Consider the following 12,056-nt stretch of genomic DNA (forward strand, 5'->3'; position numbering starts at 1 on the left):
CCAATATATGACAGTAAAATTTTTTACGGTCTGGACTCTAATTATTTACATAAATAATTTACAAATTAAAAAACTATTATTTGAAAAAAATTATGTTTCGTTATAAAAAAAAATATATTTATATTTTTACATTATAATTTTAAATTGTTTCTATTCACTCATATCGAATACACACTTACCCTGTCCTTAAACCTACCCTCACACCCATATACAATCACACACATATTCACATACCTACCAAAACCACACTCCACTTTTTTACACACGCATCCTCACACACAAAAAAAAACTCGCACACATGCACTTCTATAATTGATATTTAACTGAACTGGATTTTTATAATTGTATTTATGTGAAAAACTGATTTGGCTTTATTTTATGTTTTTTTTATTATGTTGTGTATATTTCTTTGTATTGCTGTTGTTTTTCTTAATAAACAAAATAAAATAAATAAATAAATAAAATGTATTTCAATATCCGTTAGTAAGTAAAACACGTGGTAAATTTGCCAAGTGTCCGAATTGCATTGAACATAAGCGAAGGTGGACGCTCGCACCGTCGGACCAGCTGGAGACCAGCTGATATAAATAATAACTAATAATAATAAATGGCGTAAGTATAGCCCGTGAGCTCGCCAATATATGACAGTAAAATTTTTATTGTCTTTGAATTTCCTAGAGTTTTAACCATCGAAAAAAAAGAAGATTGCAAATAAAATCAACAGACAATGGAAATTTTATGTTTTTATTACAAAAAATAAAAATGCATATTTCTCTATGTATTTTTCTGTTATAAACAATCTATTAAAATAATACACATCAAATTTCCATTGTCTGTTGATTTTATTTGCAATCTTCTTTTTTTTCGATGGTTAAAACTCTAGGAAATTCAAAGACAATAAAAATTTTACTGCCATATATTGGCGAGCTCACACGCTATACATAGCCCTAATAAATAAATGAATAATTCATAAACTAAATAATAATAAACATGGAAATAATTTATACCCTCTCGCCGAGTTTTAATGCGAGAACGAGGCCCCCTCCCGGCGAGACGTCTCGCGGCGGTCGCGAGCGCGCTCCGCGTGAAACTTAAATTTTTCGTTTTATCGAATATTTCCACCGAGCGACGATCCGAAATGCACCCCCGCCGATTTTTATTTCGTTCCTCCTTCCGATTCAAAAGTGAACGTGAAATTAAAAAAAAAAAAAAAAAACTTAGAAATAATTTATACCCTCTCGCCGAGTTTTAATGCGAGAACGAGGCCCCCTCCCGGCGAGACGTCTCGCGGCGGTCGCGAGCGCGCTCCGCGTGAAACTTAAATTTTTCGTTTATCGAATATTTCCACCGAGCGACGATCCGAAATGCACCCCCGCCGATTTTTATTTCGTTCCTCCTTCCGATTCAAAAGTGAATGTGAAATTAAAAAAAAAAAAAAACAAAAAAACTTAGAAATATTTTATACCCTCTCGCCGAGTTTTAATGCGAGAACGAGGCCCCCTCCCGGCGAGACGTCTCGCGGCGGTCGCGAGCGCGCTCCGCGTGAAACTTAAATTTTTCGTTTACTTCACTGAGCGACGATCCGAAATGCACCCCCGCCGATTTTTATTTCGTTCCTCCTTCCGATTCGAAAGTGAATGTGAAATTTAAAAAAAAAAAAAAAACAAAAAAACTTAGAAATAATTTATACCCTCTCGCCGAGTTTTAATGCGAGAACGAGGCCCCCTCCCGGCGAGACGTCTCGCGGCGGTCGCGAGCGCGCTCCGCGTGAAACTTAAATTTTTCGTTTACTTCACTGAGCGACGATCCGAAATGCACCCCCGCCGATTTTTATTTCGTTCCTCCTTCCGATTCGAAAGTGAATGTGAAATTAAAAAAAAAAAAAAAAACAAAAAAACTTAGAAATATTTTATACCCTCTCGCCGAGTTTTAATGCGAGAACGAGGCCCCCTCCCGGCGAGACGTCTCGCGGCGGTCGCGAGCGCGCTCCGCGTGAAACTTAAATTTTTCGTTTACTTCACTGAGCGACGATCCGAAATGCACCCCCGCCGATTTTTATTTCGTTCCTCCTTCCGATTCGAAAGTGAATGTGAAATTTAAAAAAAAAAAAAAAACAAAAAAACTTAGAAATAATTTATACCCTCTCGCCGAGTTTTAATGCGAGAACGAGGCCCCCTCCCGGCGAGACGTCTCGCGGCGGTCGCGAGCGCGCTCCGCGTGAAACTTAAATTTTTCGTTTATCGAATATTTCCACCGAGCGACGATCCGAAATGCACCCCCGCCGATTTTTATTTCGTTCCTCCTTCCGATTCGAAAGTGAATGTGAAATTAAAAAAAAAAAAAAAAAATTAAAACTTAGAAATAATTTATACCCTCTCGCCGAGTTTTAATGCGAGAACGAGGCCCCCTCCCGGCGAGACGTCTCGCGGCGGTCGCGAGCGCGCTCCGCGTGAAACTTAAATTTTTCGCTTACTTCACTGAGCGATGATCCGAAATGCACCCCCGCCGATTTTTATTTCGTTCCTCCTTCCGATTCAAGAGTGAATGTGAAATTAAAAAAAAAAAAAAAAACAAAAAAACTTAGAAATAATTTATACCCTCTCGCCGAGTTTTAATGCGAGAACGAGGCCCCCTCCCGGCGAGACGTCTCGCGGCGGTCGCCAGCGCGCTCCGCGTGAAACTTAAATTTTTCGTTTATCGAATATTTCCACCGAGCGACGATCCGAAATGCACCCCCGCCGATTTTTATTTCGTTCCTCCTTCCGATTCGAAAGTGAATGTGAAATTAAAAAAAAAAAAAAAAACAAAAAAACTTAGAAATATTTTATACCCTCTCGCCGAGTTTTAATGCGAGAACGAGGCCCCCTCCCGGCGAGACGTCTCGCGGCGGTCGCGAGCGCGCTCCGCGTGAAACTTAAATTTTTCGCTTACTTCACTGAGCGATGATCCGAAATGCACCCCCGCCGATTTTTATTTCGTTCCTCCTTCCGATTCAAGAGTGAATGTGAAATTAAAAAAAAAAAAAAAAAATTAAAACTTAGAAATAATTTATACCCTCTCGCCGAGTTTTAATGCGAGAACGAGGCCCCCTCCCGGCGAGACGTCTCGCGGCGGTCGCGAGCGCGCTCCGCGTGAAACTTAAATTTTTCGTTTATCGAATATTTCCACCGAGCGACGATCCGAAATGCACCCCCGCCGATTTTTATTTCGTTCCTCCTTCCGATTCGAAAGTGAATGTGAAATTAAAAAAAAAAAAAAAAAAAACTTAGAAATAATTTATACCCTCTCGCCGAGTTTTAATGCGAGAACGAGGCCCCCTCCCGGCGAGACATCTCGCGGCGGTCGCGAGCGCGCTCCGCGTGAAACTTAAATTTTTCGTTTATCGAATATTTCCACCGAGCGACGATCCGAAATGCACCCCCGCCGATTTTTATTTCGTTCCTCCTTCCGATTCGAAAGTGAATGTGAAATTAAAAAAAAAAAAAAAAACAAAAAAACTTAGAAATATTTTATACCCTCTCGCCGAGTTTTAATGCGAGAACGAGACCCCCTCCCGGCGAGACGTCTCGCGGCGGTCGCGAGCGCGCTCCGCGTGAAACTTAAATTTTTCGTTTATCGAATATTTCCACCGAGCGACGATCCGAAATGCACCCCCGCCGATTTTTATTTCGTTCCTCCTTCCGATTCGAAAGTGAATGTGAAATTAAAAAAAAAAAAAAAAAAAAAAAACTTAGAAATAATTTATACCCTCTCGCCGAGTTTTAATGCGAGAACGAGGCCCCCTCCCGGCGAGACGTCTCGCGGCGGTCGCGAGCGCGCTCCGCGTGAAACTTAAATTTTTCGTTTACTTCACTGAGCGACGATCCGAAATGCACCCCCGCCGATTTTTATTTCGTTCCTCCTTCCGATTCGAAAGTGAATGTGAAATTAAAAAAAAAAAAAAAAACAAAAAAACTTAGAAATATTTTATACCCTCTCGCCGAGTTTTAATGCGAGAACGAGGCCCCCTCCCGGCGAGACGTCTCGCGGCGGTCGCGAGCGCGCTCCGCGTGAAACTTAAATTTTTCGTTTATCGAATATTTCCACCGAGCGACGATCCGAAATGCACCCCCGCCGATTTTTATTTCGTTCCTCCTTCCGATTCGAAAGTGAATGTGAAATTAAAAAAAAAAAAAAAAACAAAAAAACTTAGAAATATTTTATACCCTCTCGCCGAGTTTTAATGCGAGAACGAGGCCCCCTCCCGGCGAGACGTCTCGCGGCGGTCGCGAGCGCGCTCCGCGTGAAACTTAAATTTTTCGTTTATCGAATATTTCCACCGAGCGACGATCCGAAATGCACCCCCGCCGATTTTTATTTCGTTCCTCCTTCCGATTCAAAAGTGAATGTGAAATTAAAAAAAAAAAAAAAAACAAAAAAACTTAGAAATATTTTATACCCTCTCGCCGAGTTTTAATGCGAGAACGAGGCCCCCTCCCGGCGAGACGTCTCGCGGCGGTCGCGAGCGCGCTCCGCGTGAAACTTAAATTTTTCGTTTATCGAATATTTCCACCGAGCGACGATCCGAAATGCACCCCCGCCGATTTTTATTTCGTCCCTCCTTCCGATCCAAATGTGAATGTGAAATAAAAAAAAAAATAAAAAATAAAAAATAAAAAAAAAAAACAAAAATATTTCCTACCCAAATTATAAGTCTAATTTTTCAATCATAATCTCTTTCCATATTCGTCTTCTCAAACGAAAAAAGAAAAGAAAAAATAAAATCATCTCGCAGAATTTGCCAAGTCCCGACCGTACCGCGCGTTTTACCCATCGGCTCATTTACGTTTCGCCTGAAACGCGCGTAGGCTCCCCGCATGGCTGGCGGCCCGGCGTGCGAGACGCCGACACCCGTCGCCGTACGTATATTATGCGCGTCTCTCATGGCGTTAGCTAAAATACATTTTTCACCGCGTTCGCACATTGCGGCGGCCGATATGCCGCGCCGGCTTTACATTTGCGAAAATCAACGTCGTGTGGCCGTTCAGCTCCTTTGTGCGGCTGAGCGAGCATTGCACTTCGCCCGTGTTACAAACTCTGGAGTTCCGCGCAAGCAGAGAACACCGTGAACAAAAACGAGAACGGTCGTAGGATTCTAATCCACGTCCCCACTATTGCCGCGCCGAAGGCGTGCGCTCTCGTACGTTAATATTTGACGAAAGGGAATTAAATTTTTGGCCAAAGAGAAGATCCATGTGGTCCGTCTCGTCAGGTCCAGCGTTCACTTGTTAAAAAGTGAATTTAAAAGTAAAACGAACAGACTCGTGAATCGCGAGAGTGCAAACTCGAGCGAGCGAGAATGTGAGTTATATAGGTGCGAACATAAAGAGCGTGTCGCGGCGGGTGACTCCGTCGCGCCTCAGACGCCCTTCGTATCCTGGAGCGATATAGAAATGAACAGCTCCCTGGTTGATCCTGCCAGTAATCATATGCTTGTCTCAAAGACTAAGCCATGCAAGTCTCAGTAAAAGCCGAATTAAGGTGAAACCGCGAATGGCTCAATATATCAGTTTTGGTTCCTTAGATCGTACATAGTTACTTGGATAACTGTGGCAATTCTAGAGCTAATACATGCAAACGAGGTCCTGACCGGCAACGGGAGGGATGCTTTTATTAGATCAAAAACCAATCGGCGGCGGGGTTCGCGCCCCGTCCGTCGCCATTCGAGATGATTCTAGATAACTTTGTGCTGATCGCACGGTCTAGCACCGGCGACGCATCTTTCAAATGTCTGCCTTATCAACTGTCGATGGTAGTTTATGCGACTACCATGGTTGTCACGGGTAACGGGGAATCAGGGTTCGATTCCGGAGAGGGAGCCTGAGAAACGGCTACCACATCCACGGAAGGCAGCAGGCGCGCAAATTACCCACTCCCGGCACGGGGAGGTAGTGACGAAAAATAACGATACGGGACTCGTCCGAGGCCTCGTGATCGGAATGATTACACTTTAAATCCTTTAACGAGGATCCATTGGAGGGCAAGTCTGGTGCCAGCAGCCGCGGTAATTCCAGCTCCAATAGCATATACTAAAGTTGTTGCGGTTAAAAAGCTCGTAGTTGAAATTGTGTCCTGCGGTGTCGGTCTACCGAATGCGGTACGACAGGCACGTCTGCGGGGCTTCTCGCCGGTGCGTCCACCGCCAGTGTGTTGCGGTCGTCCTCGCGGGCGGCCGCGCGCCGAGGCGGGCCGTCGCGGCTGTTTACTTTGAACAAATTAGAGTGCTCAAAGCGGGCTAACACTTGCCTGAATATTGTACGCATGGAATAATAGAATAGGACCTCGGTTCTGTTTTGTTGGCTTTCTGATACCAGAGGTAATGATTAATAGGGACAACTGGGGGCATTCGTATTGCGACGTTAGAGGTGAAATTCTTGGATCGTCGCAAGACGGACTAAAGCGAAAGCATTTGCCAAAGGTGTTTTCATTAATCAAGAACGAAAGTTAGAGGTTCGAAGGCGATTAGATACCGCTGTAGTTCTAACCATAAATGATGCCAGCCAGCGATCCGCCGAAGTTTCATAATTTTAACCCGGTGGGCAGCTCCCGGGAAACCAAAGCTTTCGGGCTCCGGGGGGAGTATGGTTGCAAAGCTGAAACTTAAAGGAATTGACGGAAGGGCACCACCAGGAGTGGAGCCTGCGGCTTAATTCGACTCAACACGGGAAAACTCACCAGGCCCGGACACTGGAAGGATTGACGGATTAACAGCTCTTTCTCGATTCGGTGGGTGGTGGTGCATGGCCGCTCTTAGTTGGTGGAGCGATTTGTCAGGTTAATTCCGGTAACGAACGTAACTCTAGCCTATTAAATAGACGTGCAACCGGTATCACAGGAGTCCGCGGGCGCGCATCTTGCGGCGTTCGCGTCGCGGAAGTGTGTTTCGCGGTCTTCACTACCGGCGTACAATGAAAATCTTCTTAGAGGGACCGGCGGTATATATAGCCGCACGAGATTGAGCAATAGCAGGTCTGTGATGCCCTTAGATGTCCTGGGCCGCACGCGCGCTACACTGAAGGGATCAGCGTGTCCTCCTTGGCCTAACGGCCCGGGTAACCCGATGAAACCCCTTCGTGATAGGGATTGGGGTTTGCAATTCTCCCCCATGAACGAGGAATTCCTAGTAAAAGCGAGTCACCAGCTCGCGTTGATTGCGTCCCTGCCCTTTGTACACACCGCCCGTCGCTACTACCGATGGATGATTTGGTGAGGTCTTCGGACTGGTGCGCGGAAGCTCGTCTCGGGCATCCGACGCGTCGGAAAGTTTGACCGAATTTGATCATTTAGAGGAAGTAAAAGTCGTAACAAGGTTTCCGTAGGTGAACCTGCGGAAGGATCATTTCCTGTGAAATATAATATAAAATGAATTTTCATTCTTTTATATAGTATAAATATATTTATACACACGCGCAGAGCGCAAAATAAGCAAACACTGCGGCGGAATTTCGCCCTAGGGCGCCGCCGCGAACCGCGGACTGCCGGTGTCGCGGGAGGCGGGTCTGTCGGCCCGATTCCCGCGTCCGGCTATATTCTGTGAAAAATGTAATTTTTTTTCCGATAGAGAAAAAAGAAAAAGAACGCAACCGATAAACAATATATATATATATATATATATATCATAAAACACTATTACCCTGAACGGCGGATCACTCGGCTCGTGGGTCGATGAAGAACGCAGCTAAATGCGCGTCAGAGTGTGAACTGCAGGACACATGAGCATCGACATTTCGAACGCACATTGCGGTCCGAGCAAGACTTAGTTTGTCGACGGACCACTCCTGTTTGAGGGTCGCGCACACAATGCGACCAGACTTCGCCGTCTTCTCTCTTCGGAGAGAAGATTCGGCGAGAGTGTTGCCGGTCTGTCGTCCGCCGGCGCGCGAGCGCCGGACGGACGTCCGGTTAAATTTGACTTGGCGCGCTCTCTCGGTCCCCCCGAGACGCTTTTCGAGCTAGCGACGACGCTGTGAAACCCGCCGCCGGTCCTCACGGGCCGGCGCGCGGGGGCGTTTCTTCGCGCTCTGCGTCGCGCGCGGGTACCGTGCGAAACCGGAGAGCGTTTACATTATTCATATATATGTATATTTATATATATATATATATATGAATTTTTTTTTTGTTGTCGACCTCAAATCAGGAGAGATCACCCGCCGAACTTAAGCATATCAGTAAGCGGAGGAAAAGAAACTAACGAGGATTCCCCGAGTAGCGGCGAGCGAAACGGGAAGAGCCCAGCGCTGAATCCTGCGGCCCAGGCGGGCCGCCGGGAAATGTAGCGTTAGGGAGGAGAGTAATATATACACGCGCGGTCATTAGTCACGGCTGCCTGTCCAAGTTCATCTTGAACGGGGCCCGCTTACCCGCAGAGGGTGCCAGGCCCGTGGTGACGGTAGCCGGCCGCGACGGTCTCTCTCCCCAGAGTCGGGTTGCTTGAGAGTGCAGCCCTAAGTGGGTGGTAAACTCCATCTAAGGCTAAATACTACCACGAGACCGATAGCGAACAAGTACCGTGAGGGAAAGTTGAAAAGAACTTTGAAGAGAGAGTTAAAGAGTACGTGAAACCGTTCAGGGGTAAACCTGTGGAACTCAAACGAGCGAACGGAGAGATTCATCGTGTCTTCCGTCGGAGCCCGCGTCCCGGCGCACACCTCCGCCCTTCGGCACTCGTTGTCGGGGCGGGGGGTGTCCGGGTGCGCAGCCGGGCTCCCGGAGCGCGTGCACTTCTCTCTCAGTATAACACCGCGACCCGTTGCGCCTCGGTCGAATGCGCCGTGCGGCTGTCCCGCCTCGCTCTGCGGGGCGGAGCCGCGGCGTCCACGGCCGGGGCGAGTTTTAAAGCGACGGTAGAGAACGAGGATCGCGTCCGCCCCTTCGGAGGGCGTCCGTCGCGTCACAGCGGCTTCCTTCTCGTGGCCCCCGGCGCCCAGTGCGTCGCGGGTGTCGCGTTTCGGATGTCCGTGGCTAGTGGCGCGCTCTCGGACGGGACGCGTCCCGGTCGGCGGTGGTTTTGTTTTGGGCACTCACAGGACCCGTCTTGAAACACGGACCAAGGAGTCTAGCATGTGCGCGAGTCATTGGGAACACTGATAAACCCAGAGGCGAAATGAAAGTGAAAGGTCGGCCTCGAGCCGGCCGCAGGGAAGATGCGCGGGCGTCGTCAGACGCCCCGCCGCATTCCCGAGGCGTTTCGAGAAAGCCCCCGTGCGATTATCGAGACGCACTGAGAGCGTACACGCTGGGACCCGAAAGATGGTGAACTATGCCTGGTCAGGTCGAAGTCAGGGGAAACCCTGATGGAGGACCGAAGCGATTCTGACGTGCAAATCGATCGTCCGAACTGGGTATAGGGGCGAAAGACTAATCGAACTATCTAATAGCTGGTTCCATCCGAAGTTTCCCTCAGGATAGCTGGCGCTCGAGAAACATGACGGAATTTATTCCGCCATTCTGACAGTCTCATCCGGTAAAGCGAATGATTAGAGGCATTGGGGCCGAAATGGCCTCAACCTATTCTCAAACTTTAAATGGGTGAGATCTCCTTCTTGCTCGAAGATGAAGTAGGAGCTCGGATGGGAGTGCCAAGTGGGCCAATTTTGGTAAGCAGAACTGGCGCTGTGGGATGAACCAAACGTCGAGTTAAGGCGCCCAATGAACGCTCATCGGAGACCATAAAAGGCGTTGGTCGCTCATGACAGCAGGACGGTGGCCATGGAAGTCGGAATCCGCTAAGGAGTGTGTAACAACTCACCTGCCGAAGCAACCAGCCCTGAAAATGGATGGCGCTGTAGCGTTCAGCCTATACTCGACCGTCGCAGGCAAGCGGGACGTTCGTGCGGTCTCGTGCCGTGCGATCGTTTTGAAGCCGCGACGAGTAGGATGGCCGCGGCGGTGTGCGCAGAAGGGTCTGGGCGTGAGCCCGCCTGGAGCCTCCGTCGGCGCAGATCTTGGTGGTAGTAGCAAATACTCAAGCGAGGTCCTTGAGGGCTGATGTGGAGAAGGGTTTCGCGTTAACAGCCGTTGCACGCGAGTTAGTCGATCCTAAGCCCTAGGAGAAATCCGATGTTGATGATGGTGTAAAGTTATATATATACATTATAATAATATCACACCCGTCGGGCGAAAGGGAATCCGGTTGCAGTTCCGGAACCCGGCTGCGGAACCGTCTTAAAAATCGTTCCCTCGCAAGAGAGTTCGTCGGGGTAACCCAAAGTGGCCTGAAGACGCCGACGGGAGATCCGGAGAGAGTTATCTTTTCTGCCTGAGCGTTCGAGCGCCCTGGAATCCCATAGCGGGGAGATAGGGCTCGGGACGCGAAGAGCATCGCCGATGCGGCGGTGTCCGGATCGGCCCCTCGGACCTTGAAAATTCAGGTGAGGGATACGCGGAGATGTCGCGCCGGCTCGTACCCATATCCGCAGCAGGTCTCCAAGGTGAAGAGCCTCTAGCCGATAGAATAATGTAGGTAAGGGAAGTCGGCAAGTTGGATCCGTAACTTCGGGATAAGGATTGGCTCTGAGGGCCGTGGCGTGTCGGGCCTGGTCGGGAAGAGGTCATCGGCCGAGACGTGGAAGCCGGGCGGGGTCTCCCCGCGCGGTGCCCTCTGGGTGCCTCGCGGGTGTGGATCTCCGTCACCCGGCGCCTCGCCTTGGCCACCCCTCGGATCTTCCTCGCTGTGTGGCACCGGCGTGTTCGCGCACGCCCGGTGACCTGTACGACCGCCGGACGACGGTCAACTCAGAACTGGCACGGACAAGGAGAATCCGACTGTCTAATTAAAACAAAGCATTGCGATGGCCCTCGCGGGTGTTGACGCAATGTGATTTCTGCCCAGTGCTCTGAATGTCAATGTGAAGAAATTCAATTAAGCGCGGGTAAACGGCGGGAGTAACTATGACTCTCTTAACGCCGACACCTATGGCTTGAACCTGAACGCGCACAAGAGTGCGGTGCTGTCCCTGGAGCCCAACAGGAAGCGGAAAACGTTCAAGGTATCAGAGGAGGGCGTATTCCGGTCTCGCACCGGTGGGGTCATCCCGCGACTGGGTACTCTGTCTCGATGGAAGTACCTGGGAATGGTGTTTGATTCCACTGGGGCGCAGCACGCGGGGTTCTCTCTGAAGACCATCCTCGAGAGGCTATCGAGGGCACCTCTCAAGCCTCAGCAACGACTGATGGCATTGCGGAGCTTCTTGCTTCCGCGTTTGTTCCATCAGTTTGTTCTGGGCAAAAGCAGTGGAATCCTCCTGAAGGGTTTGGATATCATGATACGGAAGAAAGTCAGAGAGTGGCTTAGACTACCTAAAGACGTTCCCATAGCGTTTTTCCATGCAGCGGTGAGAGACGGAGGGCTGGGTATCCCATGTCTCGGTCTCTCCATACCCTGCATGATATTCAATAGATTCAGGGCTCTTCAGCACTCGAATTTTCAGGCGGCTCGAGTAGCACACAACTCGGACTATGTCCAATCAAGGATCCTTAGGGCAGAGAAAGCCCTCACCAAAAATGGTATACTCTATGATAAAACTAATAAAATACAAAGTTATTGGAAATCCCTGCTCTACAGTTCTAATGACGGTTATGAACTTAGAGAGGCTTCCAATGTATCCGCTTCGACTGCTTGGGTATGCTCGGGATGTCTCGCTGTCCCAGGACGCGAGTATGTCCAAAATCTTCATGTTCGAATTAATACCCTCCCTACGCGGGTCAGAACGACCCGCGGAAGACGGGAGAACCAAAATATTAATTGCAGAGCAGGCTGCAACGCGACTGAGACCGCCGCACATGTAGTACAAGTGTGCTTTAAGACGCACGGCGGCAGAGTTCTGCGCCACGATGCGGTGGCCTCGGTCATAGCGGCGGCTCTCGTGAAGAAAGGCTTCACCGTCTCACGAGAGAGGATTTTTGACACAGAGGTAGGAAGAAGGAAGCCGGACATTATCTGTGTGAAGGGAGCGCAGGCAACTGTGATAGACGTGCAGGTGGTGAGTGGGACCGAGCCTCTTGAGACGCATCACCAG

The 12,056-nt window shown here is 49.0% G+C and overlaps 2 non-coding genes and 1 pseudogene across 2 annotated transcripts; all 3 read left to right on the forward strand.

The window, feature by feature from the left end:
* The first annotated feature begins 5,441 nt into the window (after positions 1–5,441).
* Positions 5,442–7,381, forward strand: LOC148282124 (small subunit ribosomal RNA). Its single transcript, XR_015822170.1, has one exon. It is a non-coding gene; the product is annotated as a small subunit ribosomal RNA (ribosomal RNA).
* A 288-nt stretch (positions 7,382–7,669) lies between these two features.
* On the forward strand, positions 7,670–7,831 carry LOC148282125 (5.8S ribosomal RNA). Its single transcript, XR_015822168.1, has one exon. It is a non-coding gene; the product is annotated as a 5.8S ribosomal RNA (ribosomal RNA).
* A 331-nt stretch (positions 7,832–8,162) lies between these two features.
* Positions 8,163–12,056, forward strand: part of LOC148282126 (large subunit ribosomal RNA) — a 5,703-nt pseudogene continuing 1,809 nt past the window's right edge.

This window comes from Micrasema longulum, unplaced genomic scaffold, assembly GCF_059751315.1.
Source record: "Micrasema longulum isolate JH-2025_06_02 unplaced genomic scaffold, ASM5975131v1 h1tg000375l, whole genome shotgun sequence".
NCBI classification, from domain to species: Eukaryota; Metazoa; Arthropoda; class Insecta; order Trichoptera; family Brachycentridae; genus Micrasema; species Micrasema longulum.